At 49.8% G+C, this 18,410-nt stretch overlaps 1 protein-coding gene across 1 annotated transcript in view; it reads left to right on the top strand.

Moving 5' to 3' along the window:
• LSM14A (LSM14A mRNA processing body assembly factor) overlaps window positions 1–1,257 on the top strand; it is a 69,937-nt gene extending 68,680 nt beyond the window's left edge. Inside the window, exon 10 of the transcript XR_013408596.1 lies at window positions 1,149–1,257. The gene's annotated coding sequence lies outside the window, so the exon portion shown is untranslated. The remainder of the gene's footprint in view (window positions 1–1,148) is intronic.
• Window positions 1,258–18,410: the final 17,153 nt, after the last annotated feature.

The following is an 18,410-nucleotide window of genomic DNA, read 5'->3' on the forward strand; positions in this document are numbered from 1 at the left end:
TACAGTGACAGGATGCAAAGCAAAATTCCCAAAGGGAAAAGATGCGTGGGCAAAGTCTGGAGGAAACCAGGCTCAAACTTACAAAGGGGACTTAGAAAGTAGAACCTCACAGGACGTGCTTAATTCCCCCAGCAAGGAGTTGCAACAACATGCGTGGAATGTTGTCTACCAGGGAAGCTTCAGACTCAGTTGCCCAGGGTTTTTATTGGGGGCTGAGTACGCAGACACCTTCTGCGTGGCACATGCCAAAATTCCAGGCTCCCAGAAGTAAAGCACAAGTAAACCACATTGTTTACAACAGTCTGGTACAGTCTGGATGCAGCGCACCACTCTTAACCAGTTCTGGGAATGGTGGGAACCCTCCTGAAATCCAAATGTTAGGCAAGAGCCAAACTTATAAGCAGGTTTTGTAAACGACAGCAGTCAAACCTGCTTCGTTAACTCCTCTGCACACTCGCCCACACCCTGGGTTCCTTCCTTGTCCTGTGACCTTTTCCTGTCGTCCCCTCCTACCCAAAGCTGTAGACACACCTGGACCTTGTCCATCAACCTCAGCTGCAACACCTCCAAATCACAGATTTAGATACCCCACTCTTTGACCTTCCAGCTGTCTTGCTCAAGAAATAACTTAAAAAGAAAAAATTAGGCCGGGCGCGGTGGCTCACGCCTGTAATCCCAGCACTTTGGGAGGCCAAGGTGGGCAGATCACGAGGTCAGGAGATCGAGACCATCCTGGCCAACATGGTGAAACCCCTGTCTCTACCAAAAATAGAAAAAATTAGCTGGGCATGGCCGGGCGCGGTGGCTCACGCCTGTAATCCCAGCACTTTGGGAGGCCGAGGCGGGCGGATCACAAGGTCAGGAGATCGAGACCATCCTGGCTAACACTGTGAAACCCCGTCTCTACTAAAAATGCAAAAAATTAGCCGGGCGAGGCGGCAAGCGCCTGTAGTCCTAGCTACTCGGGAGGCTGAGGCAGGAGAATGGCGTGAACCCGGGAGGCGGAGCTTGCAGTGAGCCGAGATCGCGCCACTGCACTCCAGCCTGGGCGACTAAGCGAGACTCTGTCTCAAAAAAAAAAAAAAAAAAATTAGCTGGGCATGGTGGGCGTGTGCCTGTCATCCCAGCTACTCAGGAGGCTGAGGCAGGAGAATCGCTTGAACCCCGGAGGCAGATGTTGCAGTGAGCTGAGATCGCGCCACTGCACTCCACCTGGCAATAGAGTGAGACTCTCTCAAAAAAATAAATAAATAAAAAGCAGTGACCTAACCCATTCCCTTTCTTAGTAACTGTTTTTAGCCTGGTGCAGAACTCCAGGTCTAGAATCTTTATACTTTCTCTGACTTTATTAGTTCCCTCTTGCTTTCCCCACCACCATCTCCAAGCAGCCTAAACTCCGTGACTCACTCCTCATTTATCTTGCAAACACCCTAAACTCCCTTGCTTCTCTTTTGAGCTTCTTTTTTTTTTTTTTCCGAGACAGAATCTCGCTCTGTCGCCCAGGCTGGAGTGCAGTGGCCGGATCTCAGCTCACTGCAAGCTCCGCCTCCCGGGTTTATGCCATTCTCCTGCCTCATCCTCCTGAGTAGCTGGGACTACAGGCGCCCGCCACCTCGCCCGGCTAGTTTTGTTTTTTTTTTTTGTATTTTTTAGTAGAGACGGGGTTTCACCGTGTTAGCCAGGATGGTCTTGATCTCCTGATCTCGTGATCCGCCCTTCTCAGCCTCCCAAAGTGCTGGGATTACAGGCTTGAGCCACTGCGCCCAGCCTGTTTTGAGCTTCTTATGCTCCTGCCTAGAGAAACTTCAACCCTGAAAGCATCATTCATCCACATTGTCAATGTCTTCACCCAGAGGATTGAGTCCTGAGGACAAGAATCACAGTTGAGCAAATTAATGCCACTGTAATTCTGATTACTACCCTCAACCTTGGCCCTGAACTTTGCCATCAAAACCAGGTATATTTCTGTAATCACCTCTCTGCAGTCAGCAAGTGCTCTTGCCATCTATTTCAAAGACAACTGGTGGCTGTGGGATGAAAACAGTTTCAGACGCTTACCACACTCTAAACCAGCCTCATCTGCATCCCAGGCCCTATTAAAAGGAGGAAGGGGCTGGGTGCGGTGGCCCATGCCTGTAATCCCGATACTTCAGGAGGCTGAGGTGGTAGGATTGGATTGCTTGAGGCCAGGAGTTAGAGACCAGCCTGGGCAACATAGCGAGACCTCATCTCTACAAAAAATTTAAAAATTAACTGGACATGGTGGCACATAACTGTAGTCCCAGCTTCTTGGAAGGTTGAGGTGGGAGGATCACTTGAACCCCAGAGATTGAGGCTGCAGTGAGCTGGCTATGATTGCCGAGACAGGTAAATCGCTTGGGCCCAGGAGCTCGAGATCAGCCTGGGCAACATAGTGAGACCCCATCTGTAACCAAGAAAGAAAAAGGAGATTATCCTGGGGATCCTACACCTCCCACTCCTGTTTAACTGTCAGGATTCCTGAAGTGAAGGCAGACTTCACTTCTCGAGCCACTTGACCTATTCCACTGAAACAGTTCTTAGTAATATCACCAACAATCTCCAGTGAGCCTTTTGTTTTGAGACAGGGTCTCACTCTGTCACTCATGCTGTAATGCAGTGGTGTGAACATAGCTCACTTCAGCCTCCTGGGCTCAGGCGATCCTCCCACCTCAGCCTCCAGAGCAGCTGGGACCACAGGTGTGCCACCACGACTGGCTAATTTTTTAATTTTTTGTAGAGACATAGTTTTGCCATGTTGCCCGGGCTAGTCTCGAACTCCTGGGCTCAAGCGATCTGCCTGCCGCAGCCTCCCAGTGCTGAAATTATGGGCATGAGCCACGGTGCCCAGCTCTGTGTATTATCTTGGTTTTGTTTTTGTTTTTTACAGTTTTTTTCCCCAGGAGTTTCTGATTGGCTCTCGGATGTTCTCTGTTACTGGGAATTTATTCCACTCTCCTTGTGAGACGGAGTCTCGCTCTGTCGCCCAGGCTGGAGTGCAGTGGCCAGATCTCAGCTCACTGCAAGCTCCGCCTCCCAGGTTTACGCTATTCTCCCGCCTCAGCCTCCCGAGTAGCTGGGACTACAGGCGCCCGCCACCACGCCTGGCTAATTTTTTTTGTATTTTTTAGTAGAGACGGGGTTTCACCGGGTTAGCCAGGATGGTCTCGATCTCCTGACCTCGTGATCCGCCCGTCTCGGCCTCCCAAAGTGCTGGGATTACAGGCTTGAGCCACCGCGCCCGGCCGCATTTCTTCTTTGGACTGTTTTTTTCTGTACAGCTTTTCGGTTTTCCTGGAGTTTCTAAATGTTCGTTCTTCCTGGTGTTTGTTGCCTTTATCCTATTCTCAAGTTTTTCCAACTCCTCAACCATGCTATGATTTAGTCTACAAAATCTCCTTTTTTTCATAGAGACTGTTCTTCCATAACCTCCCACCATTCTGCTAAGATCCAAACAGGCCAGGCGCCGTGGATTATACCAATAATCCTAGCACATTGGGACGCTGAGGCAGGCAGATCGCTCGAGCCCAGGAGTTCAAGACCAGTCTGGGTGACATAGTAAGATCCTTGTCTCTAATAAAAAAGACAAAAAAAAAAAATTTGAAAAAGATAAATAGGCCGGGCGCGGTGGCTCACGCCTGTAATCCCAGCACTTTGGGAGGCCGAGATGGGTGGATCACGAGGTCAGGAGATCGAGACCATCCTGGCCAACACGGTGAAACCCCATCTCTACTAAAAATACAAAAAATTAGCCGGGCGTGGTGGCGAGCACCTGTAGTCCCGGCTACTCTGGAGGCTGAGGCAGGAGAATGGCGTGAACCCGGGAGGTAGAGCTTGCAGTGAGCCGAGATTGCGCCACAGCAGTCCAGCCTGGGCAACAGAGCCAGACTCTGTCTCAAAAAAAAAAGATAAAGATAAATAAATAGGCCGGGCGCGGTGGCTCAAGCCTGTAATCCCAGCACTTTGGGAGGCCGAGACAGGCGGATCACGAGGTCAGGAGATCGAGACCATCCTGGCTAACACAATGAAACCCCATCTCTACTAAAAATACAAAAAAATTAGCCGGGCGAGGTGGCGGGCGCCTGTAGTCCCAGCTACTCGGGAGGCTGAGGCAGGAGAATGGCGTAAACCCGGGAGGCGGAGCTTGCAGTGAGCCGAGATAGCGCCACTGTACTCCAGCCTGGGCGACAGAGCGAGACTCCGTCTCAAAAAAAATATATAAAAAATAAATAAATAAATAAATAAATAATAAAACCCAAATATATTGCTTCCTGGCATCAACAAAGTCACGATCCCGGGATTTTGCCGCCACTGCTCTCCTGGGCTAGAATTACAGTTACTGGCACCATGTTTTCCATTTCTTTGTTTACGGGAGTTTCTCCTTAGGGAGCTTTCTAGACAGTAAGGTCTCTGTCACACCTTCTTCCTTGTTTCTTTTCTTTTCTTTTTTTTTTTTTTTTTTTTTTTTGAGACACAGTCTTGCTCTGTTGCCCAGGCTGGAGTGTAGTGATGCCGGCTCGGCTCACTGCAGCCTCTGCCTGCCGGCTTCAAGTGATTCTCCTGCCTCAGCCTTCCCAGTAGCTGGGATTACAGGCACCTACCACCATACCTGGCTAATTTTTGTATTTTTAGTAGAGATGGAGTTTCACCATGTTGGCCAGGCTGGTCTCGAACTCCTGACCTCAGGTGATCTGCCTGCCTTGGCCTCACAAAGTGCTGGGATTACAGGCATCAGCCTCTGCACCCAGCCCCAGCCGCCTTTGCTTATTTAACAAGAAAACATCAAAGCAATTCTTATCTTAGTTGCTGACCCTTGACCTAGCATGCAGTGATGCTAAGTCTAATGCCAATTGGATTTTTTCTTTTCATTGTAGATGACCTGTTTTTTCCTCTGTGGAAACAGCATGATCCTTTCTGTTAAGAAATGTTATGACTTCTCAGAGTGTGGGTCTTTTTGTTTCACTCCAGTATTATGCTGGGCAGTTGGTAGGCCCTTTTGATTTAATGGTTTGTGTCTTCCCTTTAGCTCTCTTTTTACTTGGATAAATTTTTTCATATCATTCTCCCTCTGCTTTCACTGGAGGTTTCTTTTACTCAGATATAAGAGCTGCCCATTTGGCCAGGCACGGTGGCTCACACCTGCAGTCCCAGAACTTTGGGAGGCTGAGGCAGGCGGATCACTTGAGGCCAGCAGTTTGAGACCAGCCAGGCCAACATGGTGAAACTCCATCTCTACTACACTACAAAAATTCATTGGGCCTGGTGGCGCGTGCCTGTAATCCCTTGAACCCGCTTGAACCCGGGAGGTGGAGGTTGCAGTGAGCCGAGATCACGCTACTGCACTCCAGCCTGGAGGACAGAGCGGGACTCCGTCTCAAAAAAAACCAAAAATTCAATCCCTGTATCTCTTAGTTTTTTCTGCTATTTTCTTTCCTTTGCTATTGTTTATCTTGGTCTCTTTCCTGTAGTAGGCTTTATTAAAATAGCGGATTCTTGGCTGGCTGTCATTAGAAGGAGGCAAAGAGGTGCCCTGGCGCGCTCTGTGTGACCAGGATTTATTAACCGGAAGTGTTTGCTTTAAGGTAGTGATCTTTATTCTTGAGATTTCTGAATTCCAGAGGGCTTTGTTGTAGGACGCCAATCTCTCCAGATCCCATAGGTATCTACAAAGAAGATCTTCCTTTTTTTTTCCCTCTCTTAATCACTGATATTTATTTATTTATTTATTTATTTATTTATTTTTGAGACTGAGTCTCGCTTTATCATCCAGGCTGGAGTGCAGTGGCATGATTTCGGCTCACTGCAACCTCTGCCTCTGGGTTCAAGCAATTATCCTGCCTCAACCTCCCAAAGACAGATATCTGCCACCACACCCAGCTAATTTATTTATAGTAGAGACAGGGTTTCACCATGTTGGCCAGGCTGGTCAACATGCTGGGATTACAGGCGTGAGCCACCACACTTGGCCTATTTTTATTTATTTTATTTTATTTTATTTTATTATTATTATTTTTTTTTTTTTGAGAGAGAGAGGGTCTGGCTGTGTCGGCCAGGCTGGAGTGCAGTGGCGCAATCTCGGCTCACTGCAACCTCCACCTCCTGGGCTCAAGCCATCCTCCCACCTCAGCCTCCTGGAGTAGCTGGGATTACAGGCACATCACACCATGCCCAACTGGTTATTAAATTTTTTTTGTAGAGATGGGGTCTCACTGTGTTGCCTAGGCTGGTCTCATTCTGGTCTCAAGTGATCCACCCACCTCAGCCTCCCAAAGTGCTGGGATTACAGGTATGAGCCACTACACCTGGCCCTGTGAGGTATTTTTCAGCAACTTTCTAGATTGACAAGAGCAGCTGGAAGCATGGCAACCTCGGGCAGAGCATAGGGTGCTGCTGCCTGGACCGTGCTCAAAGGGCACTAGTGTGTGGGAGGAGCCACCTGCCTGGGCCTCTGGAAGGCTTCTACCTCTGAGCCAGCAGGTGCAACACGAAACAAGAGTGAGAAGGGGACTTGAAAACAGGAAACCTGGCCGGGCACGGTGGCTCAAGCCTGTAATCCCAGCACTTTGGGAGGCCGAGACGGGCGGATCACGAGGTCAGGAGATCGAGACCATCCTGGCTAACACGGTGAAACCCCGTCTCTACTAAAAAAAATACAAAAAACTAGCCGGGCGAGGTGGCGGGCGCCTGTAGTCCCAGCTACTCGGGAGGCTGAGGCAGGAGAATGGCGTGAACCCAGGAGGCGGAGCTTGCAGTGAGCTGAGATCCGGCCACTGCACTCCAGCCTGGGCGACAGAGCGAGACTCCGTCTGAAAAAAAAAAAAAAAAGAAAATGGGAAACCTAATTGAAGGTCTGCACAAGTAGTGAACAAACCTGTTTCTCACTGCTGCAGTCAGCATGGCTTATAATTAAGCAGCATACTGTTACAAAAAACAAACAAATAAAAGGAAGAGTCTTGGCTGGGCGCAGGTGGTTTATGCCTGTAATCCTAGCACTTTGGGAGGTTGAGGCGGGTGGATCACTTGAGGCCAAAGAGTTTGGGAGCAGCCTGGGCAACACAGGGAGACCCCATCTCAATCAATCAATCAATCAATCAATCAATAAACAAACTAAAAAATCAGCCAGCCATGGTGGTGTGTGCCTGTGGTCCCAGCTACCTCAGGAGACTGAGGAGGGAGGATTGCTTGTGCACAGGAGGTCGAGGCTACAGTGAGCTGTGATCATACCATTGCACTATAGCCTGGGCAAAACAGTGAGACCCTGTCTCAAAAAAATAAAGTTTAAAAAAATTAAAAATTAGCCAGGCATAGTGGCGTGTGCCTCTGGCTCCAGCTACTCAGGAGGCTGAGGCAGGAGGATCCCTTGAGCCCAGGAGGTTAAGGCTGAAGTGAGCCATGATTGTGTCACTGCACTCCAGCTTGGGCAACAGGCAACAGAACCAGACTCTGTCTCAAAAAATATATAAAAATAAAAAATTACTTTAGAAAGAAAAAATACTTCACAGGCTTATTCCTGCCCAATTCTATTTATAACTGTTGATTTATTCATGTGTTGACATCTTAATGCAGTCTTTTGAAATAAAAGCAACTTCATTAAGAAAGTAAAGGAATAAAAGAATGGCTACTCCATAGGCAGAGCAACCTTTAAGGCAGTCTTTTGTTTTGTTTTGTTTTGTTTTGTTTTGTTTTGTTTTGAGACGAAGTTTCCCTCCTGTCAACCAGGCTGGAGTGCAATGGCGCGATCTCGGCTCACTGCAACCTCCGCCTCCCAGATTCAAGTGATTCTCCCGCCTCAGCCTCCCAAGTAGCTGGGATTACAGGCATGTGCCACCACGCCTGGCTAATTTTTTTTTTTTTTTGAGATGGAGTTTTGCTCTTATTGTCCAGGCTGGAGTACAATGGCTCCATCTCAGCTCACCACAGCCTCCCAAGTAGCTGGGATTACAGGCATGTGCCACCACGCCTGGCTAATTTTTTTTTTTTTTTTTTTTTTGAGATGGAGTTTTGCTCTTATTGTCCAGGCTGGAGTACAATGGCTCCATCTCAGCTCACCGCAACCTCCGCCTCCCAGGTTCAAGCGATTCTGCTGCTTCAGCCTCCCGAGTAGCTGGGATTACAGGCATGCGCCACCACACCTGGCTAATTTTGTATTTTTAGTAGAGATGGGGTTTCTCCATGTTGGTCAGGCCGGTCTCGAACTCCCGACCTCAGATGACCTGCCCGCCTCAGTCTCCCAAAGTGCTGGGATTACAGGCGTGAGCCACCGTGCCCAGCCAGTGAAGTCTTAAAGGCAAAGAAGGTAAACATTTGTGCTTGGTTTCCGATCTAGAGTGAGCAAATCTCTCTGCCTCTACCCTAGTTCAAAGCCCCTTCACCTCTTGCGTGGACTATGGTAACCTCATTGGTTATCCTCTCTTCTGTGCCATGGTCTATGCAGAGGCCAGAATACACTTTGGGGAACACAAATCTGATTGTCAAATTCTGTCACATGTCTTAGAGGAGGCATCTAATCTGGAAGCCTTAAGAGATTGTGGCCAGGCAGGGTGGCTCAAACCTATAATCCCAGCACTTTGGGAGGCCGAGGCGGGTGGATCATTTGAGGTCAGGAGTTCGAGACAGTCCGGCCAACATGGCGAAACCTGTCCCTACTAAAAATACAAAACTTAGTTGGGCATGATGACACATGTCTGTAGTCCCAGCTACTCGGGAGGCTGAGGCAGGAGAATCAGTTCAACCTGGGAGGCGGAGGTTGCAGTGAGCCAAGATCGTGCCACTGCACTCCAACCTGGGCGACAGAATGAGACTCTGTCTCAAAACAAAAAAGAAAAAAGAAGAGACAGTGTCCTTCTGGAAGTGGTATTACCACAGCTATGGTCTGATGGGAATGAGATCATGGTGTCAAACAGACCCATGCTACCCACAGAAAGCAGCCCCCAGGCAGAGACTCATCTCCCCATGGCCTCAGTACCGGTCTAGGCCTCTGAGTCATAGATCTAAAAATAAGTCACAGGGCTGTGAGCTAGCAGGACAGCTGCACACCTCTGGGTCTATGGTGAGCCAGTGGTCCACAGTGGGGACGCCCTGTGTCCAGCACTGCTGCTGCTCCTTCGTCTAGAGGTCTTCCTTGACAGATAAAGCAAGCAATGCTGGGTAGCCCACACCCACTATGACTTTGGCCTGGAGGTGTCCCTGGATCAGATGCCTGTCTGAGTCTGGGCTTCTAAACTGTCAATGGCTTGCTCTGCAGCTTTCACCAATCCAGGTCACGACTTGTGCTTACAACACCTCATTGGCCGGGCATGGTGGCTCATGCCTGTAATCCCAACACTTGGGAGGCTGAGGTGGGTGGGTCACTTGAGGTCAGGAGTTCGAGACCAGCCTGATCAACCTGGTGAAATCCTGTCTCTACGAAAAATACAAAAATTAGCCAGGCGTGGTGGCACACGCCTGTCATGCCAGCTATTTGGGAGGCTGAGACAGGAGAATCACTTGAATCCGGGAGGCAGAGGTTGCAGTGAGCTGAGATCGCACCACTGCACTCCAGCCTAGGCGACAGAGCAAGACTCCATCTCAAAAAACAAACAAACAAAACACCTTGTGTCTGGGCCAGCCTGCTTTCCTCCTCTTTTAGCTGGTACTTGGTTTAAATCTGGAAATCCTGGAGTCTTTGGAACTTCATTGATTTGAGATGGGTTACTGTCCTGGTTGGTATCTCTCTCTAGCATGGTTGGAAGGTAGCTGTTCTTATGAATGGAAAGGAGGTGCTGGTGTCAGATGTGTTTATAGTTGCATTATCTCAACTTGAACTTCGCCTTGTTCTCACCTAACTTGAGGAAGCAAGGAAATTTGGAATTTGAATATTCTAATAATATTTGTTATTGAGGACATTCAAATAATATTATATTCAAATATTAGTAATGTCTGTTACAGCAAACTACCAGAAAAGGACAGTAAGCTACAGATGACCTGGCAATGATGAGCCCATAGGGACTGCTGGTGGGAAGGCTGATGATTCCCGGCACGAGCCCCAGGGTGCCTTCTAGAGCAGGCTAACATCTTCTCACATTTGATCCCGCCCCCGCTCCCCCATGCACAAATGGGGTGTGCAAACAGTCTGTTTAGCTTTTCAAAAATAAAGAGGAGGCCAGGTGGGGTGGCTCATGCCTGTAATTCCAGCACTTTGGGAGGCCAAGGTGGGTGGATCACTTGAGGTCAGGAGTTCAAGACCAGCCTGGCCAATGTGGTGAAACCCCGTCTCTACTAAAAATACAAAAATTAGCTGGGATTACAGGTGACACACACCTATAATCCCAGCTACTCGAGAGGCTGAGGCAGGAAAATCACTTGAACCCAGGAGGCAGAGATTCCAGTGAGCTGAGATGGCACCACTGCACTGCAGCCTGGGCAACAAAGTGAGAGTCTGTCTCAAGAAAAATAAAGAGGACTTGGCCAGGCGCAGTGACTCATACCTGTAATCCCAGCACGTTGGGAGGCTGAGGCGGATGGATCACTTGAGGTCAGGAGTTCGAGACCAGCCTGGCCAACATGGTGAAAACCCATCTCTAAAAATACAAAAATTAGCTGGGAGTGGTGGCGTGTGCCTGTAATCCCAGCTACTTGGGAGGCTGAGGCAGGAGAATCTCTTGAACTGGGGAGGTGAACGTTGCAGTTAGCCAAGATCACGCCAATGCACTCCAGCCTGGGCCACAGAGCAAGACTCTATCTCAAAAAATAAATAAATAAAATAAAAATAAAGAGGAGATTAAAATTCTCAGCAAACTAGAAATAGATGGTAACTTTTTTTTTTTTTTTTTTTTTGAGATATAGTCTTGCTCTATCGCCCGGGCTAGAGTGTATTGATGAAAACATGGCTCACCGCAGCCTCCAACTCCTATGCTTAATCAGTCTTTCCACTTCAGCCTCCCAAGAGGCTGGGACCACAGGCCTGCACCACCATGCCTGGCTAATTTTTGCATTTTTTGTAGAGATGGAGTTTTGCCATGTTGCCCAGGCTGGTCTCAAAATCCTGGGCTCAATTTATCCTCCCACCTCAGCTTCCCAAAGTGCTGGGATTACAGGCATGAGCAACTTTGCCTGCCCTACAATTAAGTAAAATATCAAAATACACAAACATTTGTTTCTGGTTTTTTTTTTTTTTTTGAGACGGAGTCTCGCTCTGTCCCCCAGGTTGGAGTGCAGTGGCATGATCTCAGCTCACTGCAAGCTCCGCCTCCCAGGTTTATACCATTCTCCTGCCTCAGCCTCCGGAGTAGGTGGGACTACAGGCGCCCGCCACCGCGCCCGGCTAAATTTTTGTATTTTTAGTAGAGACGGGGTTTCACCGTGGTCTCGATCTCCTGACCTTGTGATCCGCCCGCCTCGGCCTCCCAAAGTGCTGGGATTACAGGCGTGAGCCACCGCGCCCGGCCAAACATTTGTTTCTATCTACAAGCAACAAGTAATTAGAAAATGAAAAGTCAAAACACTGCCATTTGGCCGGGCGCAGTGGCTCACGCCTGTAATCCCAGCACTTTGGGAGGCCGAGACGGGTGGATCACGAGGTCAGGAGATCGAGACCATCCTGGCAAACACGGTGAAACCCCGTCTCTACTAAAAAAATACAAAAAACTAGCCGGGTGAGTTGGCGGGCGCCTGTAGTCCCAGCTACTCGGGAGGCTGAGGCAGGAAAATGGCGTAAACCCGGGAGGCAGAGCTTGCAGTGAGCTGAGATCCGGCCACTGCACTCCAGCCTGGGCAACAGCCCGAGACTCCCTCTCAAAAAAAAAAAAAAACAACAACAACAACAACAACAAAAAACCACTGCCATTTGTAATAGTACCCCACCCAAACAATAAAATACCTAGCAATCTAATGAAAAACGTGCAAGACTTCTGCATTGAAAACTGCAGAATGCTGTTGGGAAAAGAGCATATCTTCAAGACCTTGGAGTAAGCAGAGAGGACACAAAAAGTGATCAAGTCTTTGGGAGGCTGAGATAGGAGGATTGCTTGAGCCCAGGAGTTAGAGGCCAGCTGGGACAAAATGGCGAGACTCCATCACTACACAAAAATGTAAAGGCCAGGCACGGTGGCTCACGCCTGTAATCCCAGCACTTTTGGAGGCTGAGGCGGGCAGATCACTTGTGGTCAGGAGTTCGAGACCAGCCTGCTGGCCAACAGGGTGAAACCCTGTACTAAGTACAAAAATTAGCTGGGTGTGGTGGCAGGTGCCTGTAATCCCAGCTACTCGCAAGGCTGAGGCAGGAGAATCACTTGAACCTGAAAGGCAGAGGTTGCAGTGAGATGAGATCACTGCACTCCAGCCTGGGTGACAGAGCAAGACTCCATCTCAAAAAAATAAAAATAAAAATAAATAAATAAATAAAATAAAAAACATCTCCGCTTGGAACCATGTAGCAACTTCAGAGCTGGCTTGGAGGACTCTGGCACTGTGTGGAAGGAATGAAGACTCACACATTAGGTCCTCCTTCCCACTGTGCCTGGAGGGAGCCGATAAGCTGCGGGCTGGTTGGCTGGCTGGCTGGCTGGCTGTGAGCTCCTTCCAGGCATCAGGATCGCTGCCAAGGACAGCCATTCTGACAGCCACAGTACCCTTTTTGTTAGGGCTAATAAGTCCCCTCTTGTTTTAGTGAGAAGGAGCTGGGGTTATTACATTTTGATAACCAAAAGGAAAGTCCACTTACATGGGAAAAGGGGACAGAGTTCTAGTTTCTTCAGCCAGATGAACCCAAGAAGATTTCTCACGCCCCTTAGCCCTGGCCCCTGATGGGTTTAAGAATCTGAGGGGATGCTCATAATTTTCATTGTTCAGAACCCCTCCAAAAAATGTTCAACTTAGGCCGGGCACAATGGCTTGCGCCTGTAATCCCAGAACTTGCGGAGGCCAAGGCAGGCAGGTCACTCGAGGTCAGGAGTCCAAGGCCAGCCTGGCCAACCGGGTGAAACCCCCATCTCTACTAAAAATACAAAAATTAGCCAGGCATGGTGGCATGCGCCTGTAATCCCAGCTACTCAGGAGCCTGAGGCACAAGAATTACTTGAACATGGGAGACAGAGGTTGCAGTGAGCCGAGATCACGCCACTGCACTCCAGCCTGGGTGACAGAGGGAGACTCTGTCTCAAAAAAAAAAAAAAAAAATGTGTTCAACCTCAAATTCTTTTTTTTTTTTTTTCCTGAAGCAGAGTCTCCCTCTGTCACTCAGGCTGGAGTGCAGTGGCCTGATCTCAGCTCACCGCAACCTTCACTTCCCAGGTTCAAGCGATCCTCCTGCCTCAGCCTCCCGAGTAGCTGGGATTACAGGCACACACCACCATGCCCGGCTAATTTTTTTTGTATTTTTAGTAAAGACAGGGTTTCACCATGTTGGCCAGGCTGATGCCGAACTCCTGACCTCAAGTGATTTGCCCGCCTCAGCCTCCCAAAGTGCTGGGATTACAGGCGTGAGCCACCATGCCTGGCTCGACCTCAAATTCTTTACAAGGCCACAGAATTGACTCTGCACACGATCCTCTAACAATTCCTGGGAGACACATCTTGTCGGACCAGAGTCTCAATGCGGGACTTCTGAATGCAGGTGGGGCCTGTGGCCAGGTCCACATATGGGGATCTGGGAAGGACAGGACCTTTGCTCTGTCAGCTGTGGAATGGACAAGAGCTACTCTTGACTTTCAGTATAGCACTTGAGCCCAGGAGGTCAAGGCTGCAGTGAGCCATGATTGCAGAACTATACTCCAGCATGGGCGACAGAGTGGGATCCCATCTCTAAAAAAATGACTCCAAGGTCACAGTCCTATGGCTCCACCAACACTAGAACTGTGCCTAGGGTCCCTCCCCAACACACCTGTCCTTCCTTTCCTGGTTATAAGAGCCCTTAGACTCCCTGGGAGTTTGTAGGACCTAGAAAATCTCCCTCCTGCTGGGCACGGAGGCTCACACCTGTAGCCCAGCACAAGGCGAGAGGATCGCTTGAGCCTAGGAGTTTGAGACCAGCCTGGGCAACATAGGGAGACCCCTGTCTCTACAAAATAAAAATTAAAAAATAGCTGGGCATGGTGGTGCATGCCTGTAGTCCCAGCTATGGGAGGCTGAGGTGGGAGGATCACTTGAGTCAGGGAGGTTGAGGCTGCAGTGAGCTGAGATCAGGCCACTGCACTCCAGCCTGGGCAACAGAGCAAGACCCTGTCTCACAAAAAAAGAAAGAAGGAAAAAGAAAAAAAAAAACCCTCCCCATTGTGCAGATCTTCACAGCTGGTAACTGATGGATATAGTCTCCAGGTGGCCCCTAGTCCCTTGAGTAGCTCACCCTCCACACACACACCCACACACAAACACACACACACACACAAACACACACACACACACACACACACACAAGATACTGTTGCTTCACCAAGCCCTAGAGAGCCCTCAGGGAGCCCTGCAGCAGCTCCTCCTACCTGTACCTTAGGTTTCTCCATCTCCACACCACCCCAGCAGCCTGTTACTCAGGACTTTGCAGACAGTAAAATCAACAACATGGTATCAGACCTCTTGTCCTGGCTGCAGTGGAAGGGGCCTGGACTCCTGGGGTCCAGCTCACCCATCAGAAATCTCCCAGGCTCCTGGCCAGCACCAGACCACGAGGACAATGCAAGGTGACCATAGCTTACTGCAGCCTCAATCTCCTGGGCTCAATGAACCCCACCGTATCAGTGGGGTGAGATAAAAGCAGATTACTCTGCCTGGCAAGGGCTTCTTAGCCACAGCACAACTGTTTCCAGCCAGTGGGGGCTGGGGCAGAGAGGGCACAACACGGTCCTCACAGAGTTATGGGGAGAGAAGGGAAGGGGAACTTCCTCAGGGAAGCAGTTTGGAGACTGAGGGGGAGGGGTCCCCTTCCACACTTAACCCATGCTGCCCTCAGCTCTGTTCCTTCCTGGGCTATGCCACCTAAGCCACTGGCCTGGCCTCACCTCAGACTCTCCATACCCAGCAGATGCAGCCAGTTGCTCTGTGCCCAAAATATCTAGCCAGCCCTCTCCAGACTTGTTCCCAAATCCTGCGGACTCCGGAATGCAGCTACCTTTCCTGGGGTTCACCGCCCATCTCACAGCTTTCACATCCTGCCCAAGGGAGACCAGGAAGGTAAAGTAGAAAAGTTACTCTTGGCCGGGCGCGGTGGCTCAAGCCTGTAATCCCAGCACTTTGGGAGGCCGAGACGGGCGGATCACGAGGCCAGGAGATCGAGACCATTCTGGCTAACACGGTGAAACCCCGTCTCTACTAAAAAATACAAAAAACTAGCCGGGCGAGGTGGCGGGCGCCTGTAGTCCCAGCTACTCGGGTGGCTGAGGCAGGAGAATGGCGTAAACCCGGGAGGCGGAGCTTGCAGTGAGCCGAGATCGCGCCACTGCACTCCACCCTGGGTGACAGAGCCAGACTCCGTCTCAAAAAAAAAAAAAAAAGAAAAGAAAAGTTACTCTTGGCCAGGTAAGGTGGCTCACACCTGTAATCTCAGCACATTGGGAAGCTAAGGTGGGAGGATCGCCTGAGGCTAGGAGTTGAAGACCAACCTGGGCAACAAAGTGAGACTCCATCTCTACAAAACATTTCAAAAATTAGCTAGTCATGGTGGCACCCACTTGTAGTCCCAGTTACTGGGGAGGCTGAGACAGGAGGATTGCTTGAGCCCAGCAGTTCAAGGCTACTGTGAGCTATGATTGTGCCACTGCACTCCTGCTGGACAACACAATGAGACCCTGTCTTTAAAAAAAAAAAAAAAAAGTGACTCTGCAAACAACCCCAGTGCCCCCTCCACCACCAAGAGCACTTGGCTGTGAAAACCCCTTTCCTGAAGGCTCTTCCTTCTGATATTCCCACTGAAACTAACATGTAAAGCCCAGCCTAGAAGCCCTGACTTTTATTTCCATAAGGAATGCACAAGCCAACAGTAATAACTTTGGCTACTTAAGAAAATCAGTTCTGGCCGGGCGCGGTGGCTCAAGCCTGTAATCCCTGCACTTTGGGAGGCCGAGACGGGCGGACCACGAGGTCAGGAGATCGAGACCATCCTGGCTAACACGGTGAAACCCCGTCTCTACTAAAAAATACAAAAAACTAGCCGGGCACGGTGGTGGGCGCCTGTAGTCTTGGCTACTCGGGAGGCTGAGGCAGGAGAATCGCTTGAACCTGGGAGGCGGAGCTTGCAGTGAGCTGAGATCTGGCCACTGCACTCCGGCCTGGGCGACAGAGCGAGACTCTGTCTCAGAAAAAAACCCTGACTCACTGCAACCTCTGCCTCCCCGGTTCAAGCAATTCTCCTGCTTCAGCCTCCCAAGTAGCTGGGATGACAGGTGCCTACCACCACACATGGCTAATTTTTGTATTTTTAGTAGAGACGGGGTTTCACCATGTTGGCCAGGCTGGTCTCCAACTCCTGACCTCAGGCGATCTGCCTGCCTCAGCTTTCCAAAGTGCTGGGATTACAGGCATGAGCCACCTTGCCTAGCTTTTTTTTTGTTTTGTTTGTTTTTTTGAGATGGAGTCTCCCTCTGTCACCCAGACTGGAGTACAATGGCGTGATCTCGGGCTCACTACAACCTCCGCCTCCCAGGTTCAACCGATTCTCCTGCCTTAGCCTGCCGAGTAGCTGTGATTACAGGCGTGTGCCACCATGCCTGGCAAATTTTTGTATTTTTAGTAGAGATGGGGTTTCACCATGTTGGTCAGGATGGTCTCGAACTCCTGACCTCAGGTGATCCGCCCGCCTCGGCCTCCCAAAGTGCTGGGATTACAAGTGTGAGCCACCATGTCCAGCCCAGGGTGCATTTCTTTGGCATCTCTTACAAATACGGGTCTTGTTCATCCAGCTCTTGGGTCATGGAGGAGCTCCTGAAGCCTCCTTCTACTCATTTGTCACAGGCACCAATCTCAGAGACGCTCATGCTTTTCACGGGACCTGGCTCTAACTCTGCCTCTATGCAGATACACAGGGGGCCAGCTGCATTCTGGAGAGGCCTCTGTTTCCTGGTCTTGACCTTCTTGGCCTCCTAAACAGCAAATTACAGGTGTAGGTCTGGTGGTCTCTAAGGCACCATCTCATGCCTGTGCACGTGCTGAGGCTCCGATTCACAGACCTTTCTGCAGAGCTGGAAGGCCATAGCTACCATTCCTGAAGAGGAGGGCCTGGCTTTAGACCTGTGGACTCCACCCCTTTTTCTCTTCTCTTCTCTTTTCTTTCTCTCTCTTTCTTTTCTTCTTTCATTTTTTTTTTTTCTTTTTGAGACAAGGTCTGACTCTATCACCTAGGCTGGGGTGCGCAGTGGCGCAATCTCAGCTCACTGCAACCTCTCCCTCCTGGGCTCAAGTGATCCTCCCATCTCAGCCTCCCAAGTAGCTGGGACTACAGGCACATGCCACCATGCCAGGCTAATTTTTGTATTTTTTGTTTTTTGACACGGAGTCTTGCTCTCTTGCCCAGGCTGGAGTGCAGTGGCGTGATCTTGGCTCACTTGCAACCTCTGCCTCCTGGGTTCAAGCAATTCTCCTGCCTCAGCCTCCCAAGTAGCTGGGACTACAGGCATGTGCCACCATGCTTAGCTAATGTTTTTGTATTTTTACTGAGACAAGGTTTCACCACATTGGCCAGGCTGGTCTCAAACCCCTGACCTTGTGATCTGCCCACCTCAGCCTCCCAAAGTGCTGGGATTATAGGTGTGAGCCACCACACCCGCCCTAATTTTTGTATTTTTTGTAGAGACAGGGTTTTACCACGTTGCCCAGGCCGGTCTTGAACTAGTGAGCTTGAACAATCCTCCCACCTTGGCCTCCCAAAGTGCTGGAATTACAGGCGTGCACCACTGCATCTGGCCTCTATCTTTTTTTCTCAACAGTTTGGTGCAAGGAACGTGGAATAAAGAGGTGGCATGAGGTGACAAGTGCCTCAAACCTATGTGGTGGGTACATGGGTGTTTTTTCCCTCCTTCTCCATATGTATATTTGATGAATTAAAATAAATAATTCGAACTTGCAGGGCATGGGTGTAATATCCACAGATGGATTCACAAAACAGAAGGTAGTATGTCCACAATACAAAATGCTGTCAGGTAAGCTTGAGAGGTCCAGGGCCGTCTGCTCCCCAGAGCACCACAAAGGCCACCAAAAGGGCCCCAAGGTTGTTAATGTTCACACGGATCTCAGAACTGCATATATAGCTGAGTGGTTCTCCAGGACTCCTGGCCCACGGAAGGGGCCAAAATGGTGTGAGCATAAGCGGTTTCTGGCACATTACTCTGGAAACATGAGGTTTGGGGTCAAGTGAGCCACAGCTTTACATGTTAGTTTCAGTGGGAATGTCTGAAAGAAGAGCCTTCAGGAAAGGGGTTTTCACAGCCAAG

The sequence above is a fragment of the Macaca mulatta genome, chromosome 19 (genome assembly GCF_049350105.2).
Source record: "Macaca mulatta isolate MMU2019108-1 chromosome 19, T2T-MMU8v2.0, whole genome shotgun sequence".
Classification (NCBI taxonomy): Eukaryota; Metazoa; Chordata; class Mammalia; order Primates; family Cercopithecidae; genus Macaca; species Macaca mulatta.